The sequence below is a fragment of the Lytechinus variegatus genome, chromosome 3 (genome assembly GCF_018143015.1).
Source record: "Lytechinus variegatus isolate NC3 chromosome 3, Lvar_3.0, whole genome shotgun sequence".
Lineage (NCBI taxonomy): Eukaryota > Metazoa > Echinodermata > Echinoidea > Temnopleuroida > Toxopneustidae > Lytechinus > Lytechinus variegatus.
In genome coordinates, this window is record NC_054742.1 from 61401944 (window position 1) to 61417480 (window position 15537).

Genomic DNA, 15537 nt, shown 5'->3' on the forward strand with positions numbered 1-15537 from the left:
TGTTACTTAATTATTAGTCAAATTATTTGTTATTTGGGCTATTCCATTTTTTTAGGTTATTCCATTTTGTTATTTATTATAGAATTTGTTTTTCTTTTATTTGGGATATTGCACTTAAGTTGGGTTGTTCTATTTTGTTTTTTATTATTGAATAACTTCTATTTTTATTTGGACTATCCCATTATAGTTGGGTTATTCCATTTGATACTAAATTAATAGTTAAGTTCTTTTAGTTGGGTTATTCCATTTGATACTTAATTTTTATTGAAGTTCTTTATTTGGGCTATTCCATTTTCGTTGGGTTATTCCATTTTGTTTTTTATTATAATATTACTTAATTTTTTATTTGGGCAATTCCATTTAAGTTGGGTTATTAAATTTTGTTTCTATTTTTAAATTACTTCTGTAGTTATAATTTGGACTATTCCATTTTAGTTTGGTTATTCCATTTGTTACTTAATTATTAGTCAAATTCTTTTTTTATTTGGGCTATTCCATTTTTGTTGGGTTATTCAATTTTTTTGTTTTTTATTATGAAATTTCTTTTTTTTGGGGGGGGGCTATTCCATTTAAGTTGGGTTTTTCAACTTTGTGTTTTATTATCAAATTACTTCTATTTTTACGTGGGCTATTCCATTTTAGTTGGGTTATTCCATCTTGTTACATAATTATTAGTCAAGTTCTTTTTTTTATTTGGGCTATTCCATTATTGCTGGGTTATTCCATTTTGTTAATTATTATAGAATTAGTTATTTTTATTAATTTGGGCTATTCCATATTAGTTGGGTTATTCCATTTTATTACTTAATAATTAGTCAAGTTCTTTTTGTTAATTTGGGCTTTTCCATATTATTTGGGTTATTCCATTTTGTTACTTATTATCATTACTTTAGTCCCTTTCAATTTGGGCTATTCCATTTTAGTTGGGTTATTCCATTTTATTTTTATTATTAACTTCTATTTTTATTTGGGCTATTCCATTTAAGTTGGGTTATTCCATTTTGTTACTAAATTATCAGTCATGTTCTTTATTTGGGTTATTCTACTCTGTTTCCTATTATAAAATTAGTTCTTTTTAATTTGGGCTATTCCATTTTAGTTGGGTTATTCCATCCGTTACTTATTAATTAGTTAAGTTCATTTTATTTGGGCAATTCTATTTAAGTTGGGTTTTTCCATTTTATTTTTATTATTAACGTCTATTTTTATTTGGGCTATTCCATTTAAGTTGGGTTATTCCATTTTGTTACTAAATTATCAGTCATGTTCTTTATTTGGGCTATTCCATTTTTGTTGGGTTATTCTATTCTGTTTCTTATTATAAAATTAGTTCTTTTTAATTTGGGCTATTCCATTTTAGTTGGGTTATTCCATCCGTTACTTATTTATTAGTTAAGTTCATTTTATTTGGGCAATTCTATTTAAGTTGAGTTTTTCCATTTTAGTTGGGGTTATTCCATTTTATTTTTATTATTAACTTCTATTTTTTTTTGGGCTATTCCATTTAAGTTGGGTTATTCCATTTTGTTACTTAATTATCAGTCATGTTCTTTATTTGGGCTATTCCATTTTTGTTGGGTTATTCCATTCTGTTTCTTATTATAAAATTAGTTCTTTTTAATTTGGGCTATTCCATTTTAGTTGGGTTATTCCATTCGCTATTATTTATTATTTTAGTTCATTTTATTTGGGGCAATTCCATGTAAGTTGGTTTATTCCATTTTGTTTTTTTATTTTCAAATTACTTCTATTTTTATTTGGGCTATTCCATTTTAGTTGGGTTTATTCTTTTTATTTTTATTATTAACTTTATTTTTTTATTTGGGCTATTCCATTTAAGTTGGGTTATTCCATTTTGTTTTTTATATTTTCAAATTACTTCTATTTTTATTTGGGCTATTCCATTTTAGTTGGGTTATTCCATTTTATTTTTATTATTAACTTCTATTTTTATTTGGGCTATTCCATTTAAGTTGGGTATTCCATTTTGTTACTTAATTATTAGTTAAGTTCTTTTTAATTTGGGCTATTCCATTTTAGTTTGGTTATAACATTTGTTACTTAATTGTAAGTTAAGTTCTTTTTTTATTTGGGCTATTCCATTTTAGTTGGGTTATTCCATTCGTTCTTATTTATTAGTTAAGTTCAGTTTATTTGGGCAATTCCATTTAAGTTAGGTTATTCCATTTTTTTTATATTTTCAAATTACTACTATTTTTATTTGGGCTATTTCATTTTTTTTTTATTAACTTCTATTTTTATGTGGGCTATTCCACTTAAGTTGGGTTATTCCATTTTGTTACTAAATTATCATTCATGTTCTTTATTTGGGCTATTCCATTTTTCTTGGGTTATTCCATTCTGTTTCTTATTATAAAATTAGTTCTTTTTAATTTGGGCTATTCCATTTTAGTTGGGTTATTCCATCCGTTACTTATTTATTAGTTAAGTTCATTTATTTGGGGCAATTCTATTTAAGTTGGGTTTTTCCATTTTATTTTTATTATTAACGTCTATTTTTATTTGGGCTATTCCATTTAAGTTGGGTTATTCCATTTTGTTACTTAATTATCAGTCATGTTCTTTATTTGGGCTATTCCATTTTTGTTGGGTTATTCCATTCGTTACTTATTTATTAGTTAAGTTCATTTTATTTGGGCAATTCCTTTTAAGTTGGGTTATTCCATTTTGTTTTTTATATTTTCAAATCACTTCTATTTTTATTTGAGCTATTCCATTTTAGTTGGGTTATTCCATTTTATTTTTATTATTAACTTCTATTTTTATTTGGGCTATTCCATTTAAGTTGGGTTATTCCATTTTGTTACTAAATTATCAGTCATGTTCTTTATTTGGGCTATTCCATTTTTGTTGGGTTATTCCATTCTGTTTCTTATTATAAAATTAGTTCTTTTTAATTTGGGCTATTCCATTTTAGTTGGGTTATTCCATCCGTTACTTATTTATTAGTTAAGTTCATTTTATTTGGGCAATTCTATTTAAGTTGGGTTTTTCCATTTTAGTTGGGTTATTCCATTTTATTTTTATTATTAACTTCTATTTTTATTTGGGCTATTCCATTTAAGTTGGGTTATTCCATTTTGTTACTAAATTATCAGTCATGTTCTTTATTTGGGCTATTCCATTTTTCTTGGGTTATTCCATTCTGTTTTCTTATTATAAAATTAGTTCTTTTTAATTTGGGCTATTCCATTTTAGTTGGGTTATTCCATCCGTTACTTATTTATTAGTTAAGTTCATTTTATTTGGGCAATTCTATTTAAGTTGGGTTTTTCCATTTTAGTTGGGTTATTCCATTTTATTTTTTATTATTAACTTCTATTTTTATTTGGGCTATTCCATTTAAGTTGGGTTATTCCATTTTGTTACTAAATTATCAGTCATGTTCTTTATTTGGGCTATTCCATTTTTGTTGGGTTATTCCATTCTGTTTCTTATTATAAAATTAGTTCTTTTTAATTTGGGCTATTCCATTTTAGTTGGGTTATTCCATCCGTTACTTATTTATTAGTTAAGTTCATTTTATTTGGGCAATTCTATTTAAGTTGGGTTTTTCCATTTTAGTTGGGTTATTCCATTTTATTTTTATTATTAACTTCTATTTTTATTTGGGCTATTCCATTTAAGTTGGGTTATTCCATTTTGTTACTAAATTATCAGTCATGTTCTTTATTTGGGCTATTCCATTTTTCTTGGGTTATTCCATTCTTATTTCTTATTATAAAATTAGTTCTTTTTAATTTGGGCTATTCCATTTTAGTTGGGTTATTCCATCCGTTACTTATTTATTAGTTAAGTTCATTTTATTTGGGCAATTCTATTTAATTTGGGCTATTCCATTTTAGTTGGGTTATTCCATTCGTTACTTATTTATTAGTTAAGTTCATTTTATTTGGGCAATTCCATTTAAGTTGGGTTATTCCATTTTGTTTTTTATATTTTCAAATTACTTCTATTTTTATTTGGGCTATTCCATTTTATTTTTATTATTAACTTCTATTTTTATTTGGGCTATTCCATTTAAGTTGGGTTATTCCATTTTGTTACTAAATTATCAGTCATGTTCTTTATTTGGGCTATTCCATTTTTCTTGGGTTATTCCATTCTGTTTCTTATTATAAAATTAGTTCTTTTTAATTTGGGCTATTCCATTTTAGTTGGGTTATTCCATCCGTTACTTATTTATTAGTTAAGTTCATTTTATTTGGGCAATTCTATTTAAGTTGGGTTTTTCCATTTTATTTTTATTATTAACTTCTATTTTTATTTGGGCTATTCCATTTAAGTTGGGTTATTCCATTTTGTTACTTAATTATCAGTCATGTTCTTTATTTGGGCTATTCCATTTTTGTTGGGTTATTCCATTCTGTTTCTTATTATAAAATTAGTTCTTTTTAATTTGGGCTATTCCATTTTAGTTGGGTTATTCCATTCGTTACTTATTTATTAGTTAAGTTCATTTTATTTGGGCAATTCCTTTTAAGTTGGGTTATTCCATTTTGTTTTTTATATTTTCAAATCACTTCTATTTTTATTTGAGCTATTCCATTTTAGTTGGGTTATTCCATTTTATTTTTATTATTTACTTCTATTTCTATTTGGGCTATTCCATTTAAGTTGGGTTATTCCATTTTGTTACTTAATTATCAGTCATGTTCTTTATTTGGGCTATTCCATTTTTGTTGGGTTATTCCATTCTGTTTCTTATTATAAAATTAGTTCTTTTTAATTTGGGCTATTCCATTTTAGTTGGGTTATTCCATCCGTTACTTATTTATTAGTTAAGTTCATTTTATTTGGGCAATTCTATTTAAGTTGGGTTTTTCCATTTTAGTTGGGTTATTCCATTTTATTTTTATTATTAACTTCTATTTTTATTTGGGCTATTCCATTTAAGTTGGGTTATTCCATTTTGTTACTAAATTATCAGTCATGTTCTTTATTTGGGCTATTCCATTTTTCTTGGGTTATTCCATTCTGTTTCTTATTATAAAATTAGTTCTTTTTAATTTGGGCTATTCCATTTTAGTTGGGTTATTCCATCCGTTACTTATTTATTAGTTAAGTTCATTTTATTTGGGCAATTCTATTTAAATTTGGTTTTTTCCATTTTAGTTGGGTTATTCCATTTTATTTTTATTATTTACTTCTATTTTTATTTGGGCTATTCCATTTAAGTTGGGTTATTCCATTTTGTTACTAAATTATCAGTCATGTTCTTTATTTGGGCTATTCCATTTTTGTTGGGTTATTCCATTCTGTTTCTTATTATAAAATTAGTTCTTTTTAATTTGGGCTATTCCATTTTAGTTGGGTTATTCCATCCGTTACTTATTTATTAGTTAAGTTCATTTTATTTGGGCAATTCTATTTAAGTTGGGTTTTTCCATTTTAGTTGGGTTATTCCATTTTACTTTTATTATTAACTTCTATTTTTATTTGGGCTATTCCATTTAAGTTGGGTTATTCCATTTTGTTACTAAATTATCAGTCATGTTCTTTATTTGGGCTATTCCATTTTTCTTGGGTTATTCCATTCTGTTTCTTATTATAAAATTAGTTCTTTTTAATTTGGGCTATTCCATTTTAGTTGGGTTATTCCATCCGTTACTTATTTATTAGTTAAGTTCATTTTATTTAGGCAATTCTATTTAATTTGGTTTTTCCATTTTAGTTGGGTTATTCCATTTTATTTTTATTATTTACTTCTATTTTTATTTGGGCTATTCCATTTAAGTTGGGTTATTCCATTTTGTTACTAAATTATCAGTCATGTTCTTTATTTGGGCTATTCCATTTTTGTTGGGTTATTCCATTCTGTTTCTTATTATAAAATTAGTTCTTTTTAATTTGGGCTATTCCATTTTAGTTGGGTTATTCCATCCGTTACTTATTTATTAGTTAAGTTCATTTTATTTGGGCAATTCTATTTAAGTTGGGTTTTTCCATTTTAGTTGGGTTATTCCATTTTATTTTTATTATTAACTTCTATTTTTATTTGGGCTATTCCATTTAAGTTGGGTTATTCCATTTTGTTACTTAATTATCAGTCATGTTCTTTATTTGGGCTATTCCATTTTTCTTGGGTTATTCCATTCTGTTTCTTATTATAAAATTAGTTCTTTTTAATTTGGGCTATTCCATTTTAGTTGGGTTATTCCATTCGTTACTTAATAGTAACTTTTTCCATTTTAGTTTGGTTATTTCATTTTGTTTCTATTATTAAATTACTTTTATTTTTATTTGGGCTATTCCACGTTAGTTTGGTTATTCCATTTGTTACTTAATTGTAAGTTAAGTTCTATTTTAATTGGGCTATTCCATTTTAGATGGGTTATTCCATTTCATTACTTAATTATTAGTTAAGTTCTTTTTTATTTGGGCTATTCCATTTTAGTTTGGTTATTCCATTTGTTACTTAATTGTAAGTTATTATTAACTTCTATTTTTATTTGGGCTATTCCATTTAAGTTGGGTTATTCCATTTTGTTACTAAATTATCAGTCATGTTCTTTATTTGGGCTATTCCATTTTTCTTGGGTTATTCCATTCTGTTTCTTATTATAAAATTAGTTCTTTTTAATTTGGGCTATTCCATTTTAGTTGGGTTATTCCATTCGTTACTTAATAGTAACTTTTTCCATTTTAGTTTGGTTATTCCATTTTGTTTCTATTATTAAATTACTTATATTTTTATTTGGGCTATTCCATATTAGTTGGGTTATTCCATTTTGTTACTTATTATCATTACTTTAGTCCCTTTTATTTGGGCTATTCCATTGTAGTTCGGTCATTCCATTTTGTTTTTTATTACTTACTTGTATTTTTATTTGTGTTATTCCATTTAAGTTGGGTTATTCCATTTTGTTACCTAATATCATTATGACTTTAGTCCCTTTCAATTTGGGCTATTCCATTTTAGTTCGGTTATTCCATTTTGTTTTTTATTGCTTACTTGTATTTTTATTTGGGCTATTCCATTTTTGTTGGGTTATTAAATTTTGTTTTTTATTATAAAATTAGTTCTATTTTTATTTGGGCTATTCCATTTAAGTTGGGTTATTCCATTTGTTACTTAATTGTAAGTTAAGTTCTTTTTTATTTGTGCTATTCCATTTTTGTTGGGTTATTCCCATTCTGTTTCTTATTATAAAATTAGTTCTTTTTGATTTGGGCTATTCTCACGGGTCGTGTGGTCCAGTGGTTAGAGCATTGGACTCATAATCGCAAGGTTGTGAGTTAGAATCTCATTTCTGCCACTGTCTTCACTTTGATAAAAAGGCCCAAGAGTGATATCTGTCGTCTATTACGTCAGCCACTATGACTGATTAAACTAGACGTAAAATGTTGCCAAGGTAATTGCTTATATACCAGCTTGGCGTTTACCAGCAAAAAATGCTGTCCTGCCGAGTTCCTACGGGAGTTACCGCAAACACAAACATTTTAGTTTGGTTATTCCATTTGTTACTTAATTGTAAGTTAAATTCTATTTTAGTTGGGCTATTCCATTTTAGATGGGTTATTATTCCATTTCATTACTTAATTATTAGTTAAGTTCTTTTTTATTTGGGCTATTCAATTTAAGTTGGGTTATTCCATTTTGTTTCTATTATTAAATTACTTATATTTTTATTTGGGCCATTCCATGTTAGTTTGGTTATTCCATTTGTTACTTAATTGTAAGTTAAGATCTTTTTTTATTTGGGCTATTCCATTTTCGTTGGGTTATTCAATTTTGATTTTTATTATAAAATCAGTTCTTTATTATTTGGGCTTTTCTATTTAAGTTAGGGTGATTCCACTTTGTTTCTTATTATAAAATTAGTTTTTTTTATTTGGGCTATTCCATTTAAGATGGGTTATTTAATTTCAGTTTGGTTATTCCATTTGTTACTTAATTGTAAGTTAAGTTCTTTTTTAATTGGGCTATTCCATTTTAGATGGGTTATTCCATTTCGTTACTTAATTATTAGTTAAGTTCTTTTTTATTTGGGCTATTCCATTTAAGTTGGGTTATTCCATTTTGTTTCTATTATTAAATTACTTTTATTTTTATTTGGGCTATTCCATGTTAGTTTGGTTATTCCATTTGTTACTTAATTGTAAGTTAAGTTCTATTTTAATTGGGCTATTCCATTTTAGATGGGTTATTCCATTTCGTTACTTAATTATCAGTTAAGTTCTTTTTTATTTGGGCTATTCCATTTTAGTTTGGTTATTCCATTTGTTACTTAATTGTAAGTTAAGTTCTATTTTAATTGGGCTATTCCATTTTAGATGGGTTATTCCATTTCGTTACTTAATTATCAGTTAAGTTCTTTATTTGGGCTATTCCATTTTAGTTTGGTTATTCCATTTGTTACTTAATTGTAAGTTAAGTTCTTTTTTTATTTAGGCTTTTCCATTTTTGTTGGGTTATTCCATTTTTTTTTAATAATAAAATTCCTTTTTTTATTTGGGCTATTCTATTTAAGTTGGGTTATTCCATTTTGTTACTTAATATCATTACATTAGTCCCTTTCAATTTGGGCTATTCCATTTTCGTTCGGTTATTCCATTTTGTTTTTTATTACAAAATTAGTTCTATTTGTGGGGGGCTATTCCATTTCAGTTGGGTTATTCCATTTTGTGTTTTATTATCAAATTACTTCTATTTTTACTTGGGCTATTCCATTTTAGTTGGGTTATTCCATTTTGTTACTTAATATCATTACTTCAGTCCCTTTCAATTTGGGCTATTCCATTTTAGTTCGGTTATTCCATTTTGTTTTTTATTACTTACTTGTATTTTTATTTGGGTAATTCCATTTAAGTTGGGTTATTCCATTTTTTTACCTAATATCATTACTTTAGTCCCTTTCAATTTTGGCTATTCCATTTTAGTTTGGTTATTCCATTTTGTTAATTATGTACTTAAGTTTTTTTTATTTGGGCTATTCCATGTTAGTTTGGTTATTCCATTTGTTACTTAATTGTAAGTTAAGATCTTTTTTTATTTGGGCTATTCCATTTTCGTTGGGTTATTCAATTTTGATTTTTATTATAAAATCAGTTCTTTATTATTTGGGCTATTCTATTTAAGTTAGGGTGATTCCACTTTGTTTTTATTATAAAATTAGTTTTTTTTTATTTGGGCTATTCCATTTAAGATGGGTTATTTAATTTCAGTTTGGTTATTCCATTTGTTACTTAATTGTAAGTTAAGTTCTATTTTAATTTGGGCTATTCCATTTTAGATGGGTTATTCCATTTCGTTAATTAATTATTTAGTTAAGTTTTTTTTATTTGGGCTATTCCATTTAAGTTGGGTTATTCCATTTTGTTTTTTATATTTTCATATCACTTCTATTTTTATTTGAGCTATTCCATTTTAGTTCGGTTATTCCATTTTGTTTTTTATTACTTACTTGTATTTTTATTTGGGTAATTCCATTTAAGTTGGGTTATTCCATTTTTTTACCTAATATCATTACTTTAGTCCCTTTCAATTTTGGCTATTCCATTTTAGTTTGGTTATTCCATTTTGTTAATTATGTACTTAAGTTCTTTTTTTATTTGGGCTATTCCATGTTAGTTTGGTTATTCCATTTGTTACTTAATTGTAAGTTAAGTTCTATTTTAATTGGGCTATTCCATTTTAGATGGGTTATTCCATTTCGTTACTTATTAGTTAAGTTCTTTTTTATTTGGGCTATTCCATTTTAGTTTGGTTATTACATTTGTTACTTAATTGTAAGTTAAGTTCTTTTTTTTATTTGGGCTATTCCATTTTTGTTGGGTTATTCCATTTTGTTTTTTATTATAAAATTAGTTGTTTTGTATTTGGGCTATTCTATTTAAGTTGGGTTATTCCATTTTGTTTTTCATAATAAAATTACTTTTTTTATTTGGGCTATTCTATTTAAGTTCAGTTATTCACGGCTAACAAAACAACAAGAACAAGTGAATTGCGATTTGTCGTGGCTTTAATGAAAATAGAGATGAATGTGCATCTTTACCAATTCTGCTTTTTGTGTACAGTGTATGAATATCATCACATATACATATACCGATAATGTCTGTAACCAACCGATACCCTTGTTTTTATAAGCTCCTCGGAGAGGGGTTAAACCCCGGCTAGAAGGCCCCCCTCGTAAGTTCTTCAATGTTTAAAATTCATGGCTGTTTTCCCACTGGTTCCCTGCTAGCCGGACCGGAATCCCAGCACAGCTATTAATTATGAGCTATCGGTGGATTACAGATGACATAAATATAGCATATAGAGATATATGAATGCCCATGACTATAGACCAGCCTGCCCGCCTTTAAGATCAGGTCAGGCTAAGATTAAACTTTAAGCATGACACAATTATTTCAGTTTAACAGCGTTCTCAAACATTTGTATGTACAAATAGGTCCCCCTCACCTAGGTAACGAGTGGGGACCTGCAACTTACATAATAACATAACATAATTGATTAAAATCCACATGCCTGCCCTGGCATGGAAAGGAAAAAAGGAGGTACTTTAATAATGCGCCTCTTACTGAAATCATGCCCCCAGAACTTCAACTGCTTGTTTTTCAACAACACACAAGGCGTCAACACTCCTCCCAAAAACGAGTAAGGGCGAAAACCCGCCTGCCCACTGGCCAAAATAGGACAGGAGGATAAAATTCCCTTACGGCCCACTTATGCACGACGATCGTTGTTAGGATTGGTGTGCGACCAGGTCAAACACCCTCGAATTTGGATTCGTGTTACGCTCTTCTATCAGCCTAGGCTCTGCCTAGATTCTGAAATTAACCATGAAAAGTATACCATCACCCTCCAACTACTTCATACACCATTCATTATAGAGTATCATATAGATTCAACAAATACAACTTCCCTGGAAAATATAAATGCAAAAGTACTTGTACCCCCCCCCCCCCCCCCCCCCCCTAATCACACTTTGCCAAGATCAACTACTGCTGGTATTCAAGCCAACTATAGGTATCCAATTTTCATCCCACTGAAAATATTGAGCCCCTTAAAGGAACTTTAATAAAGGAAATTGAATTCAGAAAGAAATTTGTTTCACCAAACGAAATTCACTAATATGGCCATACTCTGGCAAAGGGAAGCAAGGTACGAAAGTATCACTCGTTGTAAATGACCAATGCGTGTTCGTCATTAACATATACATCAATGCAATTAAACTAAATAATATTTTCTTCAATATCTTTCCCCAAAACGATCATTTCTTCACAATTTCTGCCTGAACGGGCAGCACACAACAGATATTTAAAAACCATAACTCAAATCTGACTGATGCGTGAGCTGCTTCCTATACCAAAGGTGGGCAGTATTAATAATAAATACACCATGACAAAATTACCATACAAATTCACATAAGTATACCAACATACTACGCCTAAAGACCTGAACATTCGGCTGAACTTGAAGAAGCCTAAAAATTGGGACAATACTTCCGTCTAATTCCTAAGGAGTCCGATGCAGACCCGAGAAATAACTTTATCTGAAATGAAGCCTATGCAATCTTATCAAACATTTCTTCATATATAATGCTCATGGTAGAGGAAAATAAAACATACATAGAAATTATGAATTCATAAACATTTCTTCTCAAATGACCTGAGAAAATTATAATTTCAATCCCCAGATTTTTTCTATAACCATCCATAACTTGGATTTTTATGACAACTCACATGAACGTTTGAGGCATAACCTGCTTCATAGTAATTTCGAATTGACTTCTTCCTTGCAAACAAAAACTAAATAAACAAAATAACATTAAGAATGCACAAGGACAATAAATACACAACCATATCCATAATATGCAAGAATCCCCCCACGATATATATGTCAACATCCCCCTTAATTATAACTAGAGGATGGTAATGGGGAGGAGGTGGGAATTTTGTAAGCACGCTTTACACATGCACCGTCATCTCTCTTCATTGAAAGCCAAAACGAAAATGAAGCATTCCCCGCACTTTTATCCGCGCATAGCTCAACCGCGGCAAATGTCTGGCATTGTGCCCAAATTCTTTGGCGCGGGCGCCAAAAAGCGCTGCCCCGCCCTTTACGGGTCGGGTCACGAGCCCTTTCTCGGGCAACCACGCCCCCTTTCAAAATCAAAACAAACTAAAATGTGTATTTTGCTAGCCCGCTAATAAATCATTTTAAATCGTCAAGCCGTCTTTAAAATCCATTATTCACGGCTAACAAAACAACAAGAACAAGTGAATTGCGATTTGTCGTGGCTTTAATGAAAATAGAGATGAATGTGCATCTTTACCAATTCTGCTTTTTGTGTACAGTGTATGAATATCATCACATATACATATACCGATAATGTCTGTAACCAACCGATACCCTTGTTTAATAAGCTCCTCGGAGAGGGGTTAAACCCCCGGCTAGAAGGCCCCCCTCGTAAGTTCTTCAATGTTTAAAATTCATGGCTGTTTTCCCACTGGTTCCCTGCTAGCCGGACCGGAATCCCAGCACAGCTATTAATTATGAGCTATCGGTGGATTACAGATGACATAAATATAGCATATAGAGATATATGAATGCCCATGACTATAGACCAGCCTGCCCGCCTTTAAGATCAGGTCAGGCTAAGATTAAACTTTAAGCATGACACAATTATTTCAGTTTAACAGCGTTCTCAAACATTTGTATGTACAAATAGGTCCCCCTCACCTAGGTAACGAGTGGGGACCTGCAACTTACATAATAACATAACATAATTGATTAAAATCCACATGCCTGCCCTGGCATGACCAGAAATACCCAATTATTCTTGGAAAATACGTGTTTCAGGTGGCCTAATTGCCAAATTACCGCCAAACGAGAATATATAATTTATTTATATATGATCGACCGCCAACAAACACGTCAAAATTTTACTCGTATCTACCAAGATATTCAATAAATCTTAGCAACCATTACAGGATCATTCTACTAGTATTCACCAACGTTATCATCCTTAGTGCTTTTACCAGGGGGGGGGGGGGTACCAGGGAACATTGCTCATTCCTCCATTACAATGTATATCTAGGTTATCCATAACTGACCCCAACATGATTTAATGCATGCATACATTGAACGTAAATGCATGAGCAGCTAAATAACAACAAATGATACATTATGAAAGCATAGACACACTGGTGAAACCGGCTCCAGACCAGCCAAAACCCTTATTCATACTATCGGATCGGACGGTCTGGAGTCGGTCACGCCGGAGCGACTAAGGTAAAATGTATAAATACATACTCAACGAAGATATGAAAGACCAACTTTTAACTCACTGATAAATCTGTCCAACCCTTCATCGGCCAGATGTAGGCCATCAGTTCTGTACAGCGAAATGTCATTATGGGATATTGATGGATGCGGTATGGCTTTACCATGAAATCTTGCAGCTAAAGCCTTGGCGTACCTATTGGCCGCCCTTCTCTTTAAGTCCAATTTACCTTGATCTCCTGTACAGCCAGCGGGGTACCAAACCCTCTCCAAAATGTCCGACCACACTATTTGAAATTTGTCCTTATTGGCGTCAAAAAGTCTATACGTCAAACTAGCCAGCTTCTTCTTGGACAGTGCCTCAATGTCATTCGTTCCTACATGCAATACTACTACTGAAGGCTTTGGTTCACTCCGACCCATCTTATCTAACCAATCGCTTACCCCTTCAATTCGTAGCCCCCTTTTCCCCAACCAGCGGACCGACGTTCCAAGTCCAAGGTCAGCCTCGCCGGTGTTCTTCGCCCTGCGAAGTGCCCAAAACACTATCGAGTCCCCTATGATCCACACCACAGGTCCTGTAATAGAAAACAAGAAAAGAGGGCTGGGCAGAATTTTGAAGTATGAAAATTTCCCCTGAAAGGTCTGCTACCCTTCACCACCCCTTCATCACGGGGTTTTCCCCTCCAAGATACAATGTATGTAATCACATTTTTGACCCCTCCCCTTAATCCTGAAAGCATTGATATTAAACACGTCATTATACCGTTGTAACATTCTCTCTAAAAAGCAGAATGCTCGTAATTGTGTGATATCATTAAACCCGCACTTACTCATTCAATATTAAGCCCAGGGTTATTTTGATGATACATGTATATTGATATCAACATGTACAGGGGGGGGGGGGGGGGGGGTCGTTATGATCAATCTGATGTTCCAAACACCTTCCAATCAATATAGTACTATCCCTTTCTTCCTTTTGTATAATGTAATAATGTATAATGTATAAACACATTCCAACCAATATATAATAATGTATAATGTATAATGTCTGAGCACATTCCAATCAATTTATAATAATGTATAATGTATAATGTAAAATGTATAAGGTATAATGTATAATGTAAAATGTATAAGGTATAATGTATAATGTATAACGTATAAACACATTCCCATCAATATAGTACCATCTCTTTCTTCATTTTGTATAAAGAATGTAATAAAGTATAATGTATAATGTATAATATATGATGCATAATGTATAATGTATAATGTATACTGTAACAAGGGCTCCTTTGTAAACAAGCCTCTTGGCACTGAACATACCACCCTGCTTCTGAATAGGGCTGAATAAAATAAAACAATACCATGTAAGCAGATATATTGAGAATTATACACCCAAATATCCAACAACCCATCGGCCACGGCTTTGATTAAAGCACATGTCCTCGTGTAAAGTAAACGCGTTGTGACATTATTGGAAGATAACTTACACCTGATTTTGGTCAAAATGTCAAATAACCTAAAATCATCATTTCATATATTTTTTCGTTCTTTTTTTTTTTTTTTTTTTTTTATTTTTTTACTTAACCATGTCGAGTCTTATATATCTCCGATGTGCACTCGAAACCCAACGCCCCATGCGTTGGATTTCCTCATCCGAGCAACCGGCCATGGCAGCGGTCGTAGCCGCCCCAATACGAAAGGAATGCGATGAAAACATTGCCGCCGGCATATCCCCGTATGTCAAACATCGTTTTATCATGTTTCCAAATTCACGCCTAGTTAGCGGGAGAGCACCATATGAACAAAAAGAAGGCTCCACCATTCTTTGGGCGGATTTCTAAATAACGAATAACCGCCATCACAGGGCAGCTAACTGTCCCCAACTCTGGTATCGAAATGGTGCACCCATTTCCCCGCTGGTCAGTCTTTGACTTCCTTAGGAATAATTCCACCCTGCGATGCGGTGCATCGCCAGTGACCCTAACATCTGTGTGCTGCAGAATAGACTCACATCTATGCCTGGACTCTACTGTCAACTCACTAACTCTCAACAAACCATAAAATGCCACTGAAAAAGCAGCAGAGTACATCAAAACATCGTAATGACTACCACAAACATGCCTCAAGTAGGCGAGCATTCTATTTAACACAGACAATGTGATTGGATGCCTAGCATCTCTTCTCAAAGTACTTCGCCTACACCCTTCAATTAACCTTGTAATCACAAAACTCTTGGTCACATCCTTTAGCCCAGATGAACTCATATAAAATGCCAACCC

The 15537-nt window shown here is 31.1% G+C and overlaps 1 pseudogene; it reads right to left on the reverse strand.

Annotated features, from left to right (window-relative positions):
• LOC121412104 overlaps positions 1 to 15537 on the reverse strand; it is a 93283-nt pseudogene that overhangs the window by 74348 nt on the left and 3398 nt on the right.